The sequence below is a fragment of the Micrasema longulum genome, unplaced genomic scaffold (genome assembly GCF_059751315.1).
Source record: "Micrasema longulum isolate JH-2025_06_02 unplaced genomic scaffold, ASM5975131v1 h1tg000900l, whole genome shotgun sequence".
NCBI lineage: Eukaryota > Metazoa > Arthropoda > Insecta > Trichoptera > Brachycentridae > Micrasema > Micrasema longulum.
This window is the reverse complement of record NW_028278091.1, coordinates 233,853-239,852: the sequence shown is the minus strand read 5'-3', so window position 1 is coordinate 239,852 and position 6,000 is coordinate 233,853.

The following is a 6,000-nucleotide window of genomic DNA, read 5'->3' as shown; positions in this document are numbered from 1 at the left end:
GGTTGGTTGGAAGAAATTGTCGTTTGGCAATAAGCCCGCCAATGTACAAATAACATTATGGACAAAAAGTTAAATAAATTGATAAACAAGATAAACATTTCGTCTGACTAACTTGCAAAACTCCAATCTCCAAAAATAAAAAATTTACAGGTGGGGAAAAAACAATATAATTTGTTGAAATTACACTGTTTTTTCACCCTTCTGTAATTTTTTTTTGGAGATTGGAGTTTTGCAAGTTAGTCCGACGATATACGACTTCGAGCTAAACCTTGCCGATCCATCTTCTTCCCACACTGTTACATGTCACATATATTATTTTATTTGATTACAAGCTTTCCAAATGAAATGCAAAGTAGACGATAGTGACAATTTTCGATACCTCTTTCTGTTTGCGTTCAATAGGGGGAATAAACATGTTAATTGCTATACCTGTTATACTTTCTTTTTTTCTCTGCTGCATTGGTATGTATTTATACTTTTAAACTACTTTTAATTACTTATATTGTATATGTATATAAAATCAATATATTGCAGCTCTTGCTATAATGTGTCATTATTTTTAAAGATGTTTTTTAAAATTAAATTAAATTTATTGTCTTATATTTCATTTGAAGATTCTTCTCATCGTTTCTTTGAGTCCCTTAAAATATGTATGCATATATATGTTTTTCCTTTTTGAAAATGTTTTTTTTTTACATCTGAGCATGTTTTTCATTCTTTATTTTATTCCTACCTTTTAATTACTTTTACAATTTTTTTTCTTCATTTTTAATATTATTTCCATTTGTAAATACTAACTACAAACTTTTAAAAACTATTTTTGCTTTGATTTTAATGTTGAGATAACTTCCATTTATGTTTTTTTTTCCTTCTCTTTTTTTTGTAGGGGAAGGTGGGGCATGATGGGGTAGTGGGGCAAGATGGGGCCCTGCGATAAAAGACGAAGTCTGCCGAGTAGCTCCAAGCACATTACGCCATTTGATGCTCTCCTTAGACCCCCCACTAATGCAATTGCAGCGGACATGTGTGCACGCTCCGATACGCAGCGATACTAAACGTGTTTTTCGCAAATTTAATGTCATTTTATCGAGTTTTGCTGCTTGTGACATTAAAGGAAGCATATCGTGATTTTAACTGGCTGAGGTCGCTTTACAAGCTCAAAGTATTGTAATTTACAGAAAGTTCATCAATTATTTCCAGAGAAATTGTATTTCGTAAACAGTAAGCGTTGTTAAAAAGCATAGTAAAAGGGGCAAGTCAGGGTATCGGTACCCCATCTTACCTCATTGTTTGAACACAATGTAGGAACAGTTTTTATTTTCTTTGTGTAAGCAGAATATGGTCCGAAACTACGTTTGAAAGATCAAGAGGGGAAGTCGGTCAAAGGAATGCATGAATCGAGATAAAGAAGACATTTTAGAAGGGAGAAAAGGATATCAACTAGCTGCAAGATTTTATTCAATTCCTCAAACTACTTTAGAGCGAAAAGTTATGTTGGCCAGGAAAAATAATAACAGGATAGATAAGGTGAAGGTTCTTTTGGGTCCTAAACATACAGTTTTTAATGAAAATGAAGTAGCCATCGAAACGATCAAGACGTAACTCTTCTTCCATAAATGATGAACAGTGCCTGTTTTGTAGAGGGTCATACGTTGAGTCAAATAAAGGCTGGATAGCGTGCCAAATGTGCCAGAGCTGGGCACACTGTTCATGCGCTGGAGTAGACGAAAAAAACCAAGACACCATCCTCGTCTGTCCTAGTTGCGAACCGCAGTAGGCAGTACCCCATCTTTCCCCACCAGTGGGACAAGATGGGATAATTACGACTCTTTTGAATTGATTTATTTCACTAGTTTTTTTTACCTTATTTTTAGTTTTTTTGTAACACATTTGTTAGATTAAAGATCAAAGTTTATAAAAATAGACTTTTTTTAAAGGATTTAAAAATAAAAAACGCGTTTTATTGACGTATTACCTTAAAGGCCCCATCATGCCCCGACCATTATTGTATTAAAAATAGTTAATTGATAACCTTAGATATACTTATAATATAATATGGAAACTTCACTGGTCCATTAGAGTTAAGTCTAACTGTGTAAAATATAAAACTATGTTTCCGTACTGTATGTTTCCTGAATAAAAGAAAATAAAAAAAATAACAACAAAAAAATATGCGAGACATGAAATAACTTGCATAAGGTTTATCGACGTGTAACAATGATTCATTTTTTCCTTGCCATAATCAGATTAATATTAATACTTTAATTCAGTTAAATCGACAAACGAAATTTTCGATAAGAAAAATTTATACCAACGCAAATACTGTGAATTCCTAAAAAACTTTTTTTCTAATACAAAAATGACAATAAACACCGTTTTTACTGAATTTTATGAAATAAGTAATAGAGCATCGCAGCGGAATAAATCTTTATATACATAAACCTGGCTGACAGAAGGAGAGGAAGTTTTTTTCAACTTTACTGGATACACGGGCATATATTCATCGAGAAATAATGAACGCGGAAGAGGGGTCGCTATATATGTTCATACAACATTAAATCATAGTTTAATAGAAAAATGTAACTTTTATAATACCTTCCTAGGAATCAATGTAACTGGTAAAAACTTCAAACCCTTTAAACGTTATGCTCTTTATCGTAAACCGTCTGACAATATCACAAACTTCTTCACCTGCCTTGAAAATATTTTACAAAAAACCAAACAAGACACAATTATTATTGGGGATTTTAACTTAGATATTCTTAAAAACAACGAACATACTAGTCGCTATATTAACACATTACAATCGTACGATTTTCGTATTTGCAACATGACATTTCCCTCAAGAATCACGCAAAACTGCTCCTCTTTGATTGATCACTTTATTTTAAACACAAAAAACATCCGGCGTTATTTCAAATATTGATGATCCTCTCAGCGACCATAACTTGCTCATATATGATTATAAAAACAACATTAAAATATACTCAAATAACAGAATATACAAACTTCATGAAAATACAAAGATAGACTACCAAAAGCTTAAAACCTATTTTCAAAGCCATATTTTTAATCATATAAATAATATCAATGAAAACTATAATAATTTTGATGAACACGTAAGAAAAGCTATTGTCCACAGCAAAAACTCAACTCGATCTAGAAATAGAAATAGATATCTAGGCAATACTCCATGGTTTGACCAAAAACTGAGCCTGTTAATAAAACAAAGGAATATTCTACACCGACAATGGAAACTTGATCCTTGTAATATTAATCTTATGCATCTTAAAAACAGAGCTAGAAATGATGTTACTAACTACCGAAGGATCGCCAAAGTTAATTACTATAAGCAACAATTTCAGGAAAATATGTACAATCCACGGAAAACTTGGAAAACAATCAATTCTATTTTCTCCAATAAGAGATCCTAATCTAAATCTGTATGTGAGTGTCTAGATGTAAATGGAAAACAATATACTGATTCTAAACAAATGGCAACAATGTTTAACGACTTTTTTCTATCAATAGGTGAAAAATTATCGGCAGTTATTATTACTATATCGCTTGACCGAAATACCATTTACCCACAACAGAAAGCTAATTAATCACTCTACATGCCACTTACAAAAAAAATGAGATCGCAAAACTAATTTCTCTCCTTAAATCTAAAGCAGCTCCTGGATCAGATACTCTTACAGCATCTTTATTTAAAATATGTAAAGACGAACTTATTGACCATCTTGTTGTTGTTATTAATCAATCATCGTCATAGGGTATTTTTCCAGATAAATTAAAGATCGCAAAAATAATACCAATTTACAAAGATGACTGTAGTAAAAATGTCCAAAATTATAGACCGATATCTATTCTCTCAGTTTGTTCTAAATTGTTTAAATATGTAATTAAAGATAGACTCACAATTTTGTGTAGATATTTATCTAAACGCAAATGATATCCTTTCGAAAAGTCAATACGGCTTTATAAAACACTCTAATACAAAAGTTGCAGCATTAGATTTCATTTCATCCATTCAGAGTTATCTTGATAAAGGCCTTTACACTGCGGCAATTTTTATAGATCTCAAAAAAGCCTTTGATACAGTCAACCATAAAATTTTATTGGAAAAAATTGGAACATATTGGAGTTTGTGGTACTTCTCTTGATTTACTAACCTCGTATTTAGAAAATCGAAAATGTTTTGCTGAAGGTGAGCAAAGTGAAATGGGGGATATTACATGTGTTGTCCCACAAGGTTCTATTCTTGGCCCACTTCTCTTCCTGATCTATATAAATGACCTACCGAACTTAAAATTCATGGGAACAATACAACTCTATGCTGATGACACGATTATTTACTTTAACAGTCCAAACCTTGTGAATTTACAAAATCAAATGGAACATGACGTTTCCCAGCTTACGACATGGATAAAAATCAATAAATTAACATTAAATGCAAAAAAAAACCCACTATTTCATATTTGGAAATAAACTTAATATAAATTTGAATATTGCTATCGGTTCAGATCGACTTGAAAAAAAATATGTTACTAAATATTTAGGCCTAACCATAGATTCAAAACTAATCTGGAATGATCAGTTTGATCATGTCAAATCTAAAATTGCGCCAATTGCTGGAATCCTGTATAGACTTCAGAACATGCTTCCAACAACACTTCTTCGGGCAGTATATTTTGCCATGTTTCACTCTCATCTATCCTATCTTACCTGTGTCTGGGGATTTGCGACGAAAAAGAGGATTGCGGAAATACAGGTTCTACAAAATAGAGCAATAAGAAATGTATTTTGTTTTCCAAGAGATAAAATCATAAAGGAGATATATTCCGAGACAAATATAATTCCTTTTAGTATTTTACCTACATATGAAATAACTAACACTTTTTTACAAATATTGCAACATAAATTAAACTCAAATTTAGCGCTTACTTTTAACAGTGATACACATAACCATCGCACACGAACTGTCTACATTTACCCCTGTACACTCCTCTAAATTCGGATTGAGGTCACTCCTCTACATTGCCTCTACTCAATATAACCTCCTGCCTATTCACCTTAAATCAATTTCTTACCAGTCTACGAATGGAAATCAAATAACACTAAAAAATCATTTCCTCAAATTATTTCTCGATAACCCTTGACCCATGTAAATTAATGTTAAGAAATATATTATAATTTGTTTTTAAAAAGGTCTCCGAGATATGTCCATTTTTGTTTTAATTATGTTCAACTAAATGTATTTTTATTTTTATCTGATAATCTTTAATTGTATCAATCCCAGAATGAGTTTGCTAACTCATGGGAATACAATTGTGTTTTTGTACATTTTTGTATTTTGAAATAAAAAAATTAAAAAAAAAATTCCTCTGTACGTGTGATGTCACCGAACTCCTCCTAAACGGCTTAACCGATTTATGTGCGGTTTTCAGATAAATATAGATCTTTGCGCTGTGCGTGTTCGTAAATATTGAAATCTTCAATTTAATATGTAAAAGAGAAGTAAGGAGCATAAATATGTTATTCGTAGATCTACCAGGGTTGCATTCGAGGGAATGCATTTACAAAAAAATTGGAAAGATATTGTTTTTTTGTGTATAAAAAAGTTTGTGTTTGAATGTTTACAAACAGCATTTATTTTTTGTGGATCTCAATCAGATTCTTTCTTTAAATTCGTTAAAATTTCTACCCATTTATTTCTTTTTACTGGATTTTTGGTAACACTTAAACATTATTAAATTATATAAATTTAAAAAAATCGTATTCCTAGATAAGTACACCCCTCTGTTGGTGAGAAGACCGAAGTTTGACGTTTGCAAAAATAATGCTATATTTGAAAAAATATTTATTTTACGTTTTGGAATTCAACCATAAACAAGTACCTACTTAAATTCAGTATTTATTGCCAATTTTTAGTTTTGGAATTTAATCACAAACAAGTACCTAGGTACCTACTTATCAATTAAAAATGTTTTTCTAAGC